This window comes from Chroicocephalus ridibundus, chromosome 1 (genome assembly GCF_963924245.1).
Source record: "Chroicocephalus ridibundus chromosome 1, bChrRid1.1, whole genome shotgun sequence".
NCBI classification, from domain to species: domain Eukaryota; kingdom Metazoa; phylum Chordata; class Aves; order Charadriiformes; family Laridae; genus Chroicocephalus; species Chroicocephalus ridibundus.
The window spans coordinates 6,614,577-6,629,751 of record NC_086284.1 but is presented as its reverse complement, the minus strand read 5'-3'; the positions used below and the strand labels follow the sequence as shown (position 1 = coordinate 6,629,751).

Genomic DNA, 15,175 nt, shown 5'->3' with positions numbered 1-15,175 from the left:
CTTCAAATTCCCCTGGAAATGCACTGAATCAGAATGGCCTTTTTGTTTCCCCTTCCCCCAACAAGCAAGCGCTAAAAGGAAGGGAACTCACGAAAGCCATGCTGCTCGAGTGCTTTTGCCAGCGGGTTTGTTAGCGGTGCCGCCTGCCCCCATCCCCGCAGCGAGAGGAGTGAGCGGAACTCCTCTCGGCCACCTGCCGCCACGTACAACGCAGTACATGGGGGACAGAGGAGGCCAGGGCGACTACAAAGACAGATCAGCATCTTCAGAGTGCAACTCTCTGACCTATTTTAAAACACCAACCTCAGGACAATATGTACCATGTTCTAAAAAGGCCTTTTCCTCTCTCACGATCACAGTGGGCGCGTGGGGAGACTTGTTCAGCTCTGAGCATCTATGTTTTCGGCTCCGAGCATCTGTTTTCAGCTCTCAGCATCTCTGTTTTCATCAAGCGAATCCCGTGAAGGGCCCTGAAACTGTGACACGCGCCCCACTGCCACATGCCGAAAAGGAGACAGAGCGTGGGAGGACCTGAAGACCCATCTAGAGCTCTGAGGATGTGCCTGAGGAGGAAGAGGAGAGAAGTGAGCTTCCTCCCCTGCACAAAGCCAGGAGCAGTCACCACCAGTGGCAGCACCGAGTGTTGCCCCTCACAGCCATAATGTCCACACCTACACGTGCAGTGCCCCAGTTCAGAAGTTTCAGGCTTGCACTTAAATTTGAGTAAAAACCCGGTTAGCAGAAGCAGCGCCAGACATTTTTAAGCTATTCATTCCTAAAGAGCATCACATGCCTTATGATCAGAAGGGAAGAAGCGATCACAGTGACTTATGTGCCACATGAGTGGGCATCTGCTGACAGTCCCAGTTCCGCCGCCACCAAAGGGAACGGACCCAGCCATTCCCATCTCTGGGAACAGGGGTGCAAAGCAGTCTCCCCCCCCCCACACCCAGGTGAGAGCTGTGCATGTGCCTAAGACGAGTCACGCACTAGTAAAATTATTTTCTCCATAAAAGCAAGCCCTCAGCATCAAGCAGAACATGCCTACATTCTCCCCGGTTCCTATACAGGCCAAGGCATCAGGCTGAGAAAACGAGCTGAGCTCCTTGCCAGGCGTACAAAAAGCCTCTTTCACACAATACGATTCTGGCACACAATATTCTTTTGCTTTCCCGTAGAAGTAAAAAGCCAACCAGAGAAATTCTTGTACCTGTCAAAGGGATAACAAGTGACTAGGCTTTAAGGAAATATGACTTCTGGTTTTAGTTGCCCGGTTTCAGTCTGTTTCTTGTCTGTCCTCACAAAGAGTGGTTGTTTTTCAGATCATTTACAAAGTCTATTTCCTTCTGTTATCTGCTGCTGACAGGATGAACTGTAAACCCCGATCACTTTAAGGGTGGAGCTCTGGATCATTTCTGTATTTTACTACTGAGAAAAGTCTATTTCAGCTTTAAGAATATAAAGGAACTAGACCGTAACAACTAGCTTTTGAAATTACAAAACTTCCCACATTGAGGAAGCAAGACAGGTGCACAAAAAGGAGAAAGAAGGAAAAAAGCTCACTCATCTGTAAAAAAAAACAAAAACAAAAAACCCCAAAACATTAGTTAGCAAACCAGGTGAAATTCATGCACTTGTAGTCAAAGCTTTGAGAAAAGTTCTGCACAGACCTGCGAAGGGATAGGGATACATAAGAATCAGCAGTAATCAAAGAGCTCTTTGACCTCTCGGGCAAGAAGAGCTAGCGTCAGTTTTCAATCCAGTGCGTGCAAGGCAGTCCGAAACACAATAAACAAGCAATATATTTTCACTTGGGGAAGTTACGCTGGACTTGTCACACGTTTCTTCCAACGTTCCCGAGATGCACGGAAAAGCACGAATCAAAAACCTTACGTTGCCCTACTCTTTTCGTTTCTGAGCAACAGCCAGAGCACGCAACACTCCCTAAAACCAGTCAAAGGATTCCCACTGTCATGCTACAAAAGCATTTTCCTCTTCAACTTCATTTTCGGGTTTCATTTCCAAGTTAAAGAATGGTAGTTATATCATCCCATTTAAAGAACCTGGTCCCTCCCCACCCGACTCAGAAAAGCTAAATACCCACCCAGCTTATCAGTCTCCAGTCTTAAACTCCAGCTTTATTACACAGTACAGCTAAGAACAAATTCTGTCCCGTGGCCCAAGGGCAATCCAGAGTTTAATAGATGTATTCAGATTTCTACTGTACCTTCTGTTCTCCGTGCAGAGATGAGCTTTACTTCTCCGACTTAAAAACGCCCAGGGAAAAGCAATTTCTAAGCATCCAGTGGACACGCACACAGAAGCTGTTCCACAAGGAGGAGTTTTTCCAGCCTTATCCTAAAAAGCCGTGAGCAAGATTAGCACGCCCACACTAGGAGATGTTAGAACAGCAGACACGGAAGATGCTCCCTGCTTTTGCCAGGTAATGTGTGCAACACCAGGAAACTCCAGGTACGGAGAAGGGGGAGGCAGTTCAGCGAAAGGCACCCATGAGTCACTGTACAAAGAGTAATTGCAAGCAAAGAGAACAAACACTCTTCCGTCTGTGCCCGACACAGCCATTTCACCCAGCTACAACACCCGCTTTCACTTTGAAAAGCTTGGCTAACTAAACAGCTTTTACAGTTGTTCTAACATATATATATATAAATATCATAATCACCACGTACAGTATATGCCTCACAGGCGGTAACAGGTCCCCAGCAAAGAGCCCGGTTTTGACGTTTATTTATAAATCTTGTTCCTGAAGAAAAACTCCTGGAGGTAATGTCGGAATAAGGATCAAGTAGTGCTCAGCAGGAGCAGATGCACCGTGACACGCACACGGATGGAGCCAGCTATTCCCAACAATCATGAATTTTAAACCCGCTGGATAACAAAAGCAGCAAGAACGGGGATTGCAGGGAATGGGAGAGCTGTCGACTGGGGGCATTTCCGTGCACAGTGGAAGAGAGAAGCGCTCGAACCCCTGAGGGCTCGTCCTGCTGGTGCTGCCTCCTCTCCTTCGAGCTCCCAGGAGCATCCAAGAGCACCCAGCGGTGCCACCCATCTCACGACGTCCCTTCACTGCGACCCACTCCCCAGGTGGGAGCCCCTGCTTTGAGCAGGAGGCTGGACTAGGGACCTCCTGAGGTCCCTTCCAATCTGAGTTATCTCACGGTCTTAAGTTCAGCATTGCTTTTGAGTACTTTGAAAGCAAAAAGCCACGGATTCATGCACGCACACGGGCGGAAGGATGCGGGGGCGGGAGTGGGGGGTTAGAAGACACGCTCCCCCCTCTCCATCCCTGCGCATCAGCCACACAAAGCCCGGGGCTGCATCACCCCATCGCCCAGCAAGGGTCCAGCTCCTCAATTCTTTGTGTTTGCCCGGAGCACCCGCCCCCTACAGCCGAAGGCAGGACGGGGTGCTCGGCACAGACTCTGGGCTGAGCCCCGATTCCCTCTGCCCCGGGACCCCAACCATGCGGCCCCAAACGGGGCGGGCGGGGTGGGGGGGGGAGGCTGAAGCCAACTCCCTTTGTTAAATGAATGAGCCGGGGAGGCAGGAGGGGGGAGGCAAGCTGGTACCCCCTTCCTGAAAGAAAAGGGCGGGGGGGGGGGAGGGGGGAGAACAAACCCAGCCGCTCAACCCCTTTGCAAACTCCCCGGCGACAAAACAAGAAGCGAGGAAACCCCCCCTTCCCCGGCCCGGCGGGACTCACCTTCCGCCCGCCGCAAGGTGCTGCCCCGCTCGCCGCCCGCCCGGCCCCGCTGCGCTGCGCTGCGCTCCCCGGGCCGCCCTCCCGCCGCCCCTATTGTGGGCCCGGCGCCGCCTCCCTTCGCCCTCCCCGCCTTGTGGCTGCCATTGGCTCCGGGGGGGCCCGCCCCAAGGTGGGCAACCGGGCACGGGGTGGGGGGGCAGGAGCCGGGGAGAGGGGCAGGACCCTCCCGTTTCCTTCGGGAATGGCGGGGGGGGGGGGGGGGCGAAGCATCGCAGCCGAGTGGCCCGGGATGAAAAGTTTTAGGTGGGGGGAAGGGGAAGGGCGGGGGGGTTGGTACCTTCCCGGTGCAGCGGATCTGGAGCCCGGAGCTTGTTTCGCTTGGAAATCCTTGGAAATCCGTCGCCGGCACCTGGGAGCTGCGGGCCGTACCCGGCTCCTTCGGAGGGCAGAGGGAAGGAGGGAGGGAGCGGCGTTGACCCGGGACGTAAAAGTCTTTTCGTGATCACGCCATCAACGGAGCAACGAGGCGGGGAGCTATCACCGGCAATTCCACCCTTTGGAATGACTTTATTCCTGTTATTTGTATCGCACCGTGCTCTGGCGGAGCTCCGTTGAGCTGGGGATTGCGTGCGCACAGACCCAAAAAAGGCAAGAATTAAATGGGCTCCGCTCTCGCACAAGCCGAGGCGTCGGTACCGTAGACTGCAGGGATGCGTTCGCTCTCCCCGCCATCCAAAGCTCGCTGGAAGCTTGTCACCCCGGTGAACAGGAGTTTTGCAGCTCAGCGTTTGTGCTCTGCTGAGAGAAGGGGGAAAAAAAGAGGAGGGATGTGATTGCACAGACGCCCGGCTGCACCGCTCTCCGGAACAGAGCACCGGCACGGTGAGGTTGTGTACGTGGAATGTACAAAAGTAAAACGTTAAGCGAAGCAGGCAGAGGCAGACAAAAAGGGAGACAAATAATACAGGTCACCAGCCCAGACCTGACTGTTACACTGAGATGGCACTGGCCCAGGTTGCCCAGAGAAGCTGTGGCTGCCCCATCCCTGGAGGGGTTCAAGGCCAGGATGGACGGAGCTTGGAGCAACCTCATCTAGTGGGAGGTGTCCCTGCCCAGGGCAGGGGGTTGGAACTGGATGGTCTTTAAGGTCCCTTCCAACCCGAACCATTCCGTGATTCTACGGCGTGCCCGTATATGACAGGTTCAGACAGTGCTGCCACAGTCTTGCCCTTCCCCCTTGTACCAATGCTTATCAGCTCCCCGTGATAAAGTTTGTTCGGGAGCTAAACCAGCAGAAAATTAACCCCGCAAAAATAAACAAGTGGAGGAAGGGAGAATGCGAGCCTGGGGAAGAGCTGGACTGCAACAGAGCCGATCTCAACCAGCTTAACCTGTTGTGGAATTGCACAGTTAGAATTGCGTCCCTCTGTTGGATACGTTTAAAATTGGATTCAAAGCCACACACAGGGAGAGACTGGGTGAACCCCACAGCCTGCGCTCTGGCTGCAGCGTAAAGGTGCTTATGGCAGTACAGGGCAGCGTATCGGTGTCCTCAAACCAGGACAATGGGTCACTTCGCTTCGAAGGCAGCCACGATCAGCCTGTGCCAAGGATCCCACAGTTACGTGGGAGCTGGGGGGGGGGGGAGGGAACGGAGGAGAAAACCGCGCAGCTCAGCTTGAACGCCGGATCCACAAAGGGGGCACCATCAAAAAAAACCAAAACCCTGAAAACTTACCGTTCAGCCCTGAACTGAGACCTAAAGAGCAACTTCCTTTTGTACTGCACTTGAAACCACAAAGCCTTTTCAGAAACAGGGATGCACCCTGATAATCTAAAAAATAAATCTTGAAGCCAGGCAAGAGAGCGGTCCAAAATCCTCATAAACATGCCTCGTTCGCCAGGATATTTTACGAAATACATTCATTTAACTGCTTGGAGAATGGCTGGGTGAGGCAATGGCAGTGCTTGACCTAAGGCCTGGTCCGTGTACGGCTGGTGCAGTGCTCTAACAGCCCCCGCTATGTAACTGCGCTTGTATCGCATAAAGGTACTTAAAGCAGCGTGAAATAACCAGGACTTTAATTATAGGTGCTTTTAAAGCCACTTCAAGTTGAAAAAAGACTTTATCTGTACTGAGATTAACTCGGTTCAGACATTGTTTCAATTAAATCTTCGTGGGATCTCAGCAGAACACTCAGAACTGTATTCTCACGTTTAGTTATTATCCTACTCTGTAGTGATACGGCATCTTAAAGAGATATCCCGAAGGGACATCCTGGGATTACGATACAGTTTTCTAAATTTACCCAGATTTTAAGGCTCCTTTTTCTGAAGCTATTGCTGGATGTTTCAGAGGGAGCTCCCAAACCAAAGGAGGGAGAGGCGTTTGGGATGTCTACGAACCACATCAGAATGGGACACCGAGCTACTGCTGCAAGCCAGAATTTGGTACTTGAGAAAGGAATGAGTGAAACGTAGATAATTTTATTTGCGTTCTAAGCACTCAGAGCCGAGAAAGTGCTCAGGGGGTTTTCAGGGAAAGGATTTGTCTTGTACTCAGGATAAAGTCAGATGGCCCTTTTCCAGTAGGAGAGGGAAAAGGGGATTCCTTACACCTCAAAAGGGTCTCTTGTGTTCTGTGGGAAGAAGCCTGGCACCAGGCCCCAGCCTCAAAGACCAACTCTGTTGAACAATCGATTTTACAGCGATCGTGTGAGAACCGCGTTTTCCTCCCTTTCGGACATACAGCAGAACGAGCAGTCCGGCTGCCGTAGGCCACAGCCTGACCATTTCTTTTTTGTCAGCAGTACCAGTATTGGTAGTTCTTAGCCCGCATCTCTGCTGCTGAGCTACCCCCTGCGCTGTGCCAGCACAGCTACGTCACGGAAGGGATCAAGGAGCTGGTCTTCCAAAGGTTTTCCTGGGTGTTTTTCAGCCAGATCAAATCCCCAAATACCTTGGCTGACAGAATGCAGGGGCAACACAAGAGCATGTGAAACCACAGAAGCTACATCTCAGCTGAGGGACAGTAACGTGTTATGACATACCAATTTAGTCACCTGCAATCATCCGTCCCCTCCTTTAATCTGCTCTAGCAATTAGAGACAAATTGGCCTCAGCCTACAAGGAAGAAACCAGAGTTCATGAATGGCTTGAAAACTAATTACAAGTCTCCAAGTCTTAGTAGTAAGGCAAGGACTGTAAAAAGAAAAAGAAAAAAAAAAAAAGAAAGGAGTAATATAGTCATACAGCCCACAATTATAAAGTTCCTCGGCCAAAGATCTCGCTGTGAAGATGCAGAAACAGCAAGCAGCGGCAAGCAAAACCGAAGGTGATGGTGGGTCAGCATACTACTGCCTGGAGGTTTCTCACCCAGTAAATCAGAAGTCAGTCCAGCAAAATAACGTTGTTACAGTGGTGTGAAGCGATGAAGAAGACAGACTATGATTCATCGCTGCCCTACATATCGTATAAGCTTGTACAGCTCTGCAAAATGTACGTAAAACACTTCCAAATCAGAACTATCTCCTTTTCATACTACTTTGTCCAGATAACGCAACAGACTAAAGCAGTGGGGAATGTGTTTCTGGACACAAATCCTTGATGCACAAATGTTTTCTCTAAACAAACATACAAACGCACGTCAGCAATGATCTTTCATTTCCTCAGTAAGTTTTAGGGTGTTCTAGCGCCAGAAAAGCCAAGTAGCAAAATAACAAAGGGGCCAGAACACCTGACTGGTGGAGAGCAGCACCTGGTTCCTATCTCACATACCCTGATGGTAGACGGTGTGAAATATCCATCACAGAGGAAGCTCGAATCGGTTCCAAAATGTGTGCAAGTAGCACATTACACCTGGTGTGTATTTAACACGGACATGTATTTCCTACCATCCTGGAGAAAGGTTTGCTAAGATTTCTGTGCCTAAAATCAGATCAAATACAGGGGTAGGAACCAGGGCTGCCGTTTTAGCGAAGACGGCTCTGGATTACACTTGTTTGATCTCAGCACTCTCTGCTGTTTTATCAAGTGAAATCGAAAAATCCATCATCTTATGCGCTACCATTTCTCGGTATTTGGCTATACCCGGTTGTTTCACTCTGGATACATGGCTAAAGCGTCATAGCGGGCATGTTCCCACTTGCCGCTTGGTCCTTCATTTCTGTATCGAGAGGCTCACAGTAAAGAGCCAGGACCTGCCTGGTACAGGTATAACAGTCATTACAACCTGGTACTTTTTTTGATGCTTAAATCCCAAATCATTAAGGTTTTCCTTCGGGGCTACTTTCTTGTTGGTTAAAACACCCTAGAGTTGATGGAAAACTCGGGAGGAATCGCCACGCCATTCCAATTTTAAATCATCTCTTACCGCTTCATTGAAGTCCTGGAATCCGGCAAAACCTCTGGTGATGAATACACTTTTACATTCCAGATCTCCTTTAGCCAGGAAATTGCAGAGAGACAGCTAAAAGCACTCAGCGCTTTGGTGAGCAGTCAGCAAGGCAGGGTGAATACTCGAGAAGCCACAAGTGACTATTTGATTCTGGAAGCCTCGTGCATCTCTGGAAGTCATAAAATACAGATGGGTAATGGCTTAACAATGAGGTCAGTCTTTGATTCATTAGCTAACAGCTGAATCTAAGCACGTATCCCCGTTTTGAGGCGCGCTGCTAATTCAAGCTTAAAAAGATGGGGAGAGTTTTACCCTGCACTCTGAAGTTTCTGCGGAGTTGCACTGGATCCTGGGTTTGACTTAGATTTTGTATCTTTTCTCAACGATCTGAAGAGTTTTGTTTCTTGAAAGAATACGGCTGGTAATCCTGAGTAAAAAACATACTGAAATGCCATAAGCTTTTTTGGAGGGGGTGGAGCTTAAACTTCAAACCCACTGGGTCAGCCACTGGAGCTGTGTAAATCTGCACCAGGATCTGACCATTCGCATTTTAATCCCACGTTGTGCAAGAATCTGCGGAGAGGAGTGCCATAACAGAAAAGCCTGCTTTCAGCTACTAAAAACAGCATCGACGTGCTCCGAAAGCAGGCATGAAACTAGAGACAGAATTTCCTCTTTTAATCTCCCAACTGCAGTCGTAACTGTACTTCCCTGCTTCAGAACTTCCCTCTGCCCGCAGTCCAAAAAGCCCCCATCCATCCCTCCCCTGGCTCTTCCCCAGCTGTTTCTTGAAACATCTAGTCCCACTTCCTCCCTTTCCCCCTTTCCTTTATCCCCCCCCCCGCCTTACTTCATCATCCACCTCACTTTCAAAAGTCCCTTCCCTTCCTCATCCCCCGAGGATACATATACGGTAGACGCTCCTTTAGTGATGAGCGCTCCATCTTGACTGGAAATCGTGACAGCGACTAACTCTGCTTTGTAAAATACAGGCGGCGTTTTACGGCCGACGAAGAACGAGGCACCCAGGGAGAGCGAGAGGGGCACCACCGAGAGGTGGGGGAGGTCATAAATACTGCGTATTCACTTGGGCCTTTGGAGCATGAAGGAACTTGCTGACAGAGCAGGAAGCGTGGAAAGTAGCACGGTAAAGGCAGACATCCCAAGCGCATGAGAGCGTGTCTCCAGACCGGCAAAATACCTGCCGAAATCCCAGAACGAGCTACGGTTGCTGCCTCTTGCTGCCAGGACAAGCAAGCGGCCCTGACCTGCGACGTTGTGTGCCAGAGCCTTCTCGGGTCACCTTTGGGTGACTGTCCTGGCCTCGGGTGTGAAGAGGTTCTCTGGACTGTCCCAGAGCCATGACTCTAATCTTCTCTCCTCGATACAAAGAAATCGGAAAAAAAAAAATATAGCACTCTGTTGCCCAAAATGTAAATTTGCTGCCCAGAACAGTGTTTCCAGCAGACAAGCCTGTGACAGGTTTTTCCTTCCAGGATTCAGCTTACGGGGCTGCAATGGTTTTATAACACACGCTCAGAATCACTTTTATGTCCTATAATTTTCTATGCATTTTATTCAGTCTATTTTACCGTAGACTTACGATGAGATAGATAAACCCTTGTCTGTGAGCCTGTGGAAGAACACAGGAGAAATGGATTTACGTGTAACTTGAGCTCAACAACTCCTGCTGAACCAGTAAGAAATCCAGAAAAACACTTCTGAAAGTGAAATTAATCCAAATTGTCCTGAACTATGTTATTTTTTTTTAAATGTCCTTTTATCTCTAAGTGGGGAGAAATAAAAAAGAAAGCAAGGCGACAAGGGAGACGACTCCGAAAGTTTGGTAAAACAGACTGCAGTAAACTTACCTTCCATTAGGGACTGCCCAGGTTTAATGGGCTAGCTTATAAAGAAAATAATAATAAAAATAATTTAAAAATCAATTAGCTTTTCCTCTCTTTATTGATTTTTTAAAGCATGCCTCCAGAGAGCTTCCACTTCCAGTATCAGGGCTTAAAAAAAAACCCTAGGTAATGCAAGAGACAGTCTGAATGAGACATCAGCCAGGGACTACTAATCCAGGGCTATTTATTACTCAAAACCTTACAAAAGCAGCTCGTTTTTCTACACAGAAAATCTTGGCTGCATTGGAGGACACCGTAAACAGAAGAGGCTGAGCCCGAAAGAGATTGTAACAGTGTAATGGTATAACAAAATTAGATTCCTTTGCTGGTTTTGCCGAGCTTATTCAAACTGAATGACCCTGAGGACCCAATCCTGCCCTGACTGCGGCCCGCCAGAGATTTGCCACACATTTCAGAGAGAACAAAACCAGCCCCTCAGGCACAGCACCTCTGCCAGACTTTGTTTCACACCCTGCCAAAATGTCATAGCTTGAATCACTTCAGTAGCTTGAGCCGTTTAAAACTGGACTGAACAAAACCCTGGAGAATAAGCTGCAGAGAGAAATCCTCCCCTGCGCTTTCCCTTATCTCTGCTATTCTGCCTCACCGGGTTACATGAATGGCAACCAAAAAGTGCAGAGCACTGACAGACACGGAGTCTCTGGGCGTTTCAGATGCTTCACAAGCTGTGCAAATACGAAACCACCATCCTTCAGTTCTACCTATTTGCATTGTGTCCAAGGTGGACTAAGCGGATCATAACACAAAGATTACAGAGTAGCTGACTTCAGATATTTTGGAAAAACTACACTGAATTTGAGATATTTGAGATATGGCTTTAAACTAGAGCAGGGCAGGTTTAGATTAGACAATAGGATGAAGTTCTTTACAATGAGGGTGGTGAGACACTGGCCCAGGTTGCCCAGAGAGGTGGTGGAGGCCCCATCCCTGGAGACATCCAAGGCCAGGCTTGACGAGGCTCTGAGCAACCTGATCTAGTTGAAGATGTCCCTGCTGACTGCAGGGGGGTGGGACTGGATGGCCTTTAAAGGTCCCTTCCAACCCAACACATTCTATGATTCTATGATTCTATGATATTTCATGGCAGCTTCGAACATCAGTGCAGTTAAATTCATTTAAAGTGCAAAGTAACATACCCTGCACTGACCCAGCGCACACAAAGCATCATAAAAACAGCAAGATCATTCAAATTTGTGGAGCAACATTAACTCACCAAAAAGCTGGAGACGGAGCACCCGTTTTGATATTTTTGCCAGCTTTGATAGTTAATCCAATAGAGGGAGCTATAAAAGCTCAGAGGTAATTTGGCTGAGGACAGGGACACCGCTGATTTAATTATACTGGTTGGTCACACTAAAACCAAAGTTACACTGGAGATACAGATCACTTCAGCCCTGCCAAGAGAGCTGGCCCTGCAGAATTCCTTTGATATGATGTACATCTTCGTGCTCTCCAAATCGCCGATGAGTCAGGGATTGTTCTGCAGGACACAGGAAATCTTAATAAATTCATTTTATTGCATAATCCTTTCCAATTGCTTCCTAGCGTGTACCTGCAGGAACTGCAAAATAACAACATACAACCCCCTGAACTTCTTCACTGGCTGCCTTAGCATGCTGCGTAGCTTTGCCAAAAATGCCCGGATAAAACTGAGGTTTCGGGAATATGACATCTTCTGACTTTACATTCCTGTCAAGGGAATCAGAGGAGTGTCAAGTAGCACTAGTCATGGAAGAATAACTTCATCTAGGATCTTCAGTTTAGGCAAAATGCCCCAATGAAACTGGCAGTAATTTCTTTGATGAGGTTTCTGTCCTCAGTCTCCCCATCTTGTCTGGGTTTGTTAATTAACTAACAGTTTTAGGGCTGGCTATTATGTTTTTCTTTTTGCCACACTTTCTGGGATACGTAGAGATTCTTATCAAATTATTCAATTCTTACTAAATAATGAACTTCATCAGCATAAATTAATCACCAAACCGTCCTGTGAGCCGTATTGCCGATGGGGAAAATGAGGTAAGAGCTCAACCAGTAGCCTCAGGCCACGCAGCGAAACTACTGCAATGATGCTCCCTGAATCCAGGCGTTCCTGGCTCCCAGTTCTGCTCTCAGACCAGATCGATCCTTCAAACTGTCTCTGAGCGCTTCCAGTGACAGCAGATACACACCGAGAGGAACAGACCTGACCCAGTGCAGTCACACAGAGCCCTAAGCTTCAGCAGGCAGGTGAGCTACAGGGAAGAAACATTTCATCCGGCCGTTTGCAGCGGGTTGGCGGCCTCTGTCCGAAGGCTTTGTGTTAGCAGAGAGCAGCCTGGCAAAAAACCATGATACTGAAACTTATTCTCTGTTGCCGGCGGCCTTTATCCCACCCAGACTGGAAGACGTAAATGGCTGCAAAGATAAAAAGGGCCTAGGGGCATAAGGTAAATAATTTTCAAAGAACCGTGCAGAAAGTGCTGACGTGTGCGGACTGTGTTTGAAACAGTGTGGGAAAGCTACTCACGGGGAGCTGGGGTTGGGAACATTTAAGTTCCATGCTGGACAATGCTCTGTTGTGAAAACTGTGTAGGGAGGATTTCTTATTTTTTGCACGTAAGCCTAGATTTCTGGGAAGAGCACATTTAATAAAACCATATTCAAGAGGACCGTGCTGAAGTAATTGCTTTACCCCTTTAATTTTTAAGTGGTTACAAAACAATGAAGCTCTCAGTTCTTTACACTTCACAGGGGAGAACGTACAAAGAGCTGCTTAATCTCTTTCAGTTCAGCTCTTTTATTCTCATGGGTATCCAGTTGCAAGGTATCCGTATCAGTCTCGGAATTCTCAGCCGATGCCCAAAGCAAAGTGCATCCAACTGTAAGCTCTTGTTTTAACATGCCGTTTCAGGGCCGACCAGGTTTCAGCACGAGCATGTGAGGGTTGCTCTGCCGGAATCCGTTTGACATTGGCAGAGGAGCAGTATCACAAAATCCAGCAGGACTCACTCATTCTGATGATGAAATGCCGAGTAAGCGCTTTCACAATGCTGGGCTAATCTTAACGCTGATGTTTGCGATCTAGAAGGACGCGAGCTATACAACTAAAGTAGGCATGTCACCAAGGAAGATCGGAATGCTTCCTGATTGGTCTTCCAGATAATTATTTCATTTGCTTCTAACAGAAACTAGATTGCAATTCAAGTATTATATGGTTTTCTTCGTTGCAAACTGCAATTAAGGAATCAGATGGCAAGATATAAATCACCTCCCAGGATCAGCTAGGAAAGAATGGTGAAGCCAGACAAACTTTGGGATTCAAATTAATTTGCTCCCTTTATTGCCAGGCAGTCTCAAATGCAAAGAGGAAAAAACCAACATAAATATATTTATAAGTTAAGGTAATAAATTAACACCTGCATGCTAAATTAATTTGTTAAATTTGCTAAATTAAAATACTAAATTCGGCTCAGTCACTTAGCAACAGCTGCATCAGTTTAAGATGTTGCCATTCTGCAGCTGTTCGCCGTCACCTCGGGCTGGAGCTCCCATCCCTCTCGCAAAGTCAGCAGAAGGAATGTGTGCCTACATTTTACCTGCTCCTCTCCAAAATCCAGCGTCTTCACTCAGATGCATCTTTATCAACCATCTACGAGCTTGGCTTTGTCACCAGGTAGAAGCCCAAGCACGCGTTCGTTCTGACAGCTCTGATGTGAAGCAGTAACCCGCACCAGAGGGGCAGAACAAGCCACAGCAATACTCACCAGAGTGTATCCATCAATGCCTGCAGCTAAGATGAAAGCAGAATTGCGAATAAGCGTGAAAGTGCCCAAGGAAATAAGAACAAGAAAACTTTTACTGAGTTTTTGTCATGGTGTAACAAGTTAGGAATTACTGGGCCCAAAAAAAGGAGCCTAAAGGTTGGAGAACGCCTCAGGGGAAAAAGAGCTCTAGTCTTGGTCCAAGCTCTCTTGACTATTTAATTGCAATGCTGCTGCGCCCGTGGTTATTCACTTGTTTCCTGATGTGACTGTGTGCGCTGTGGTATGTGTTCAGTTCAGCGCCATCCCCTGTGAAGCAGGTGTGCTTGGAGCACAGCTTCCAGACCACAACCCTCAGCAGATGCCAGCAAGGGAATGGCATCTGAGGATCCCGGGCAGGGTTAAGAGCAATACGGGAGCTGAACTGCTTGCCAAGACAGCATCCGGCCGGATGTGCACAAAGAAAATTCAGAGTTCTGCCAGACGGAAAGAAATCATTTGGCTGGTGATTTTGGAGGACCATGCTTGTGAACCTACACACCTAAACTCCAATAGGATATTTCTTAAAATTTAATATTTTGATCCTTAGATATTCCTATCAGGGAATACCACCGGAACAAATTACAGTCAGAGAAAGAGAACCTCTGTGGGCTGGTGTTCACATTTTCATGTTCAAGTGGATCACAGAAGTGGCCTTCTGGGAGCTGCAGCATCTCCAACTTCACTGAATGCTCCTGGGGAGGGCATCATGTTGTATCTAGAGCAATGGAGGAAGACGGTCTGCCAGGGATCACCGTTTGCTGTTCATCAGGCTGGAACTCCCTCAAACACCATGATGCTTTTTCCCATGCTGTCCTTCAAGAGGAAGAACTTAAGAGTATCCATAAGAATGACACTGCAGCCTCCTTCACATCATACTAAAATTTAGGCTAAGGAGGATGCCTTCATACCGCTCAGCCACAAGGACACAGTTGGGATGCTGGAAATGCTGCTTATTTTACTAAGCATCTTCATTTTTCATTGTGTTGTCTCTCTTCATGAACAGAAAAAAACAGGAATGAGCCTTTCTGCTCTTACCCTGTGTATACACTGCACAGTCACAAGGGATGCCACAATCCCTTTGCCCAGGGAAGTGGTGGAGGCACCATCCCTGGAGGTATTCAAAAGCCGGGCAGACATAGTGCTTAGAGATATGGTTTAGTGATGGGTTTTGTCAGTGTTAGGTTGATGGTTGGACTTGATGATCTGAAAGGTCCCGTCCAACCTAGGCGACTCTATGATTCTATTCTATGATTCTAATCTCTGGCTGATGCATTTGAGATTTAAAAACCAAGCAGACAAAACATGCATCTGTCCCGGGCCATACAGTCATTCAAATTCTGTTAAA

The 15,175-nt window shown here is 48.0% G+C and overlaps 1 protein-coding gene across 6 annotated transcripts in view; it reads right to left on the bottom strand.

Annotated features, from left to right (window-relative positions):
• PAK1 (p21 (RAC1) activated kinase 1) overlaps positions 1-8,219 on the bottom strand; it is an 86,937-nt gene extending 78,718 nt beyond the window's left edge. For 2 of the 6 annotated variants that reach the window (XM_063326683.1, XM_063326676.1), the window contains exons 1-2: positions 8,097-8,219; positions 4,062-4,519 (exon numbers count right to left, since the gene is read on the bottom strand). The gene's annotated coding sequence lies outside the window, so the exon portion shown is untranslated. Of the gene's footprint in view, positions 1-2,227; positions 2,600-3,724; positions 3,813-4,061; positions 4,520-8,096 lie in introns of those variants that run through there. The other 4 variants (XM_063326700.1, XM_063326658.1, XM_063326691.1 and 1 more) reach the window with 4 other exon arrangements.
• Positions 8,220-15,175: the final 6,956 nt, after the last annotated feature.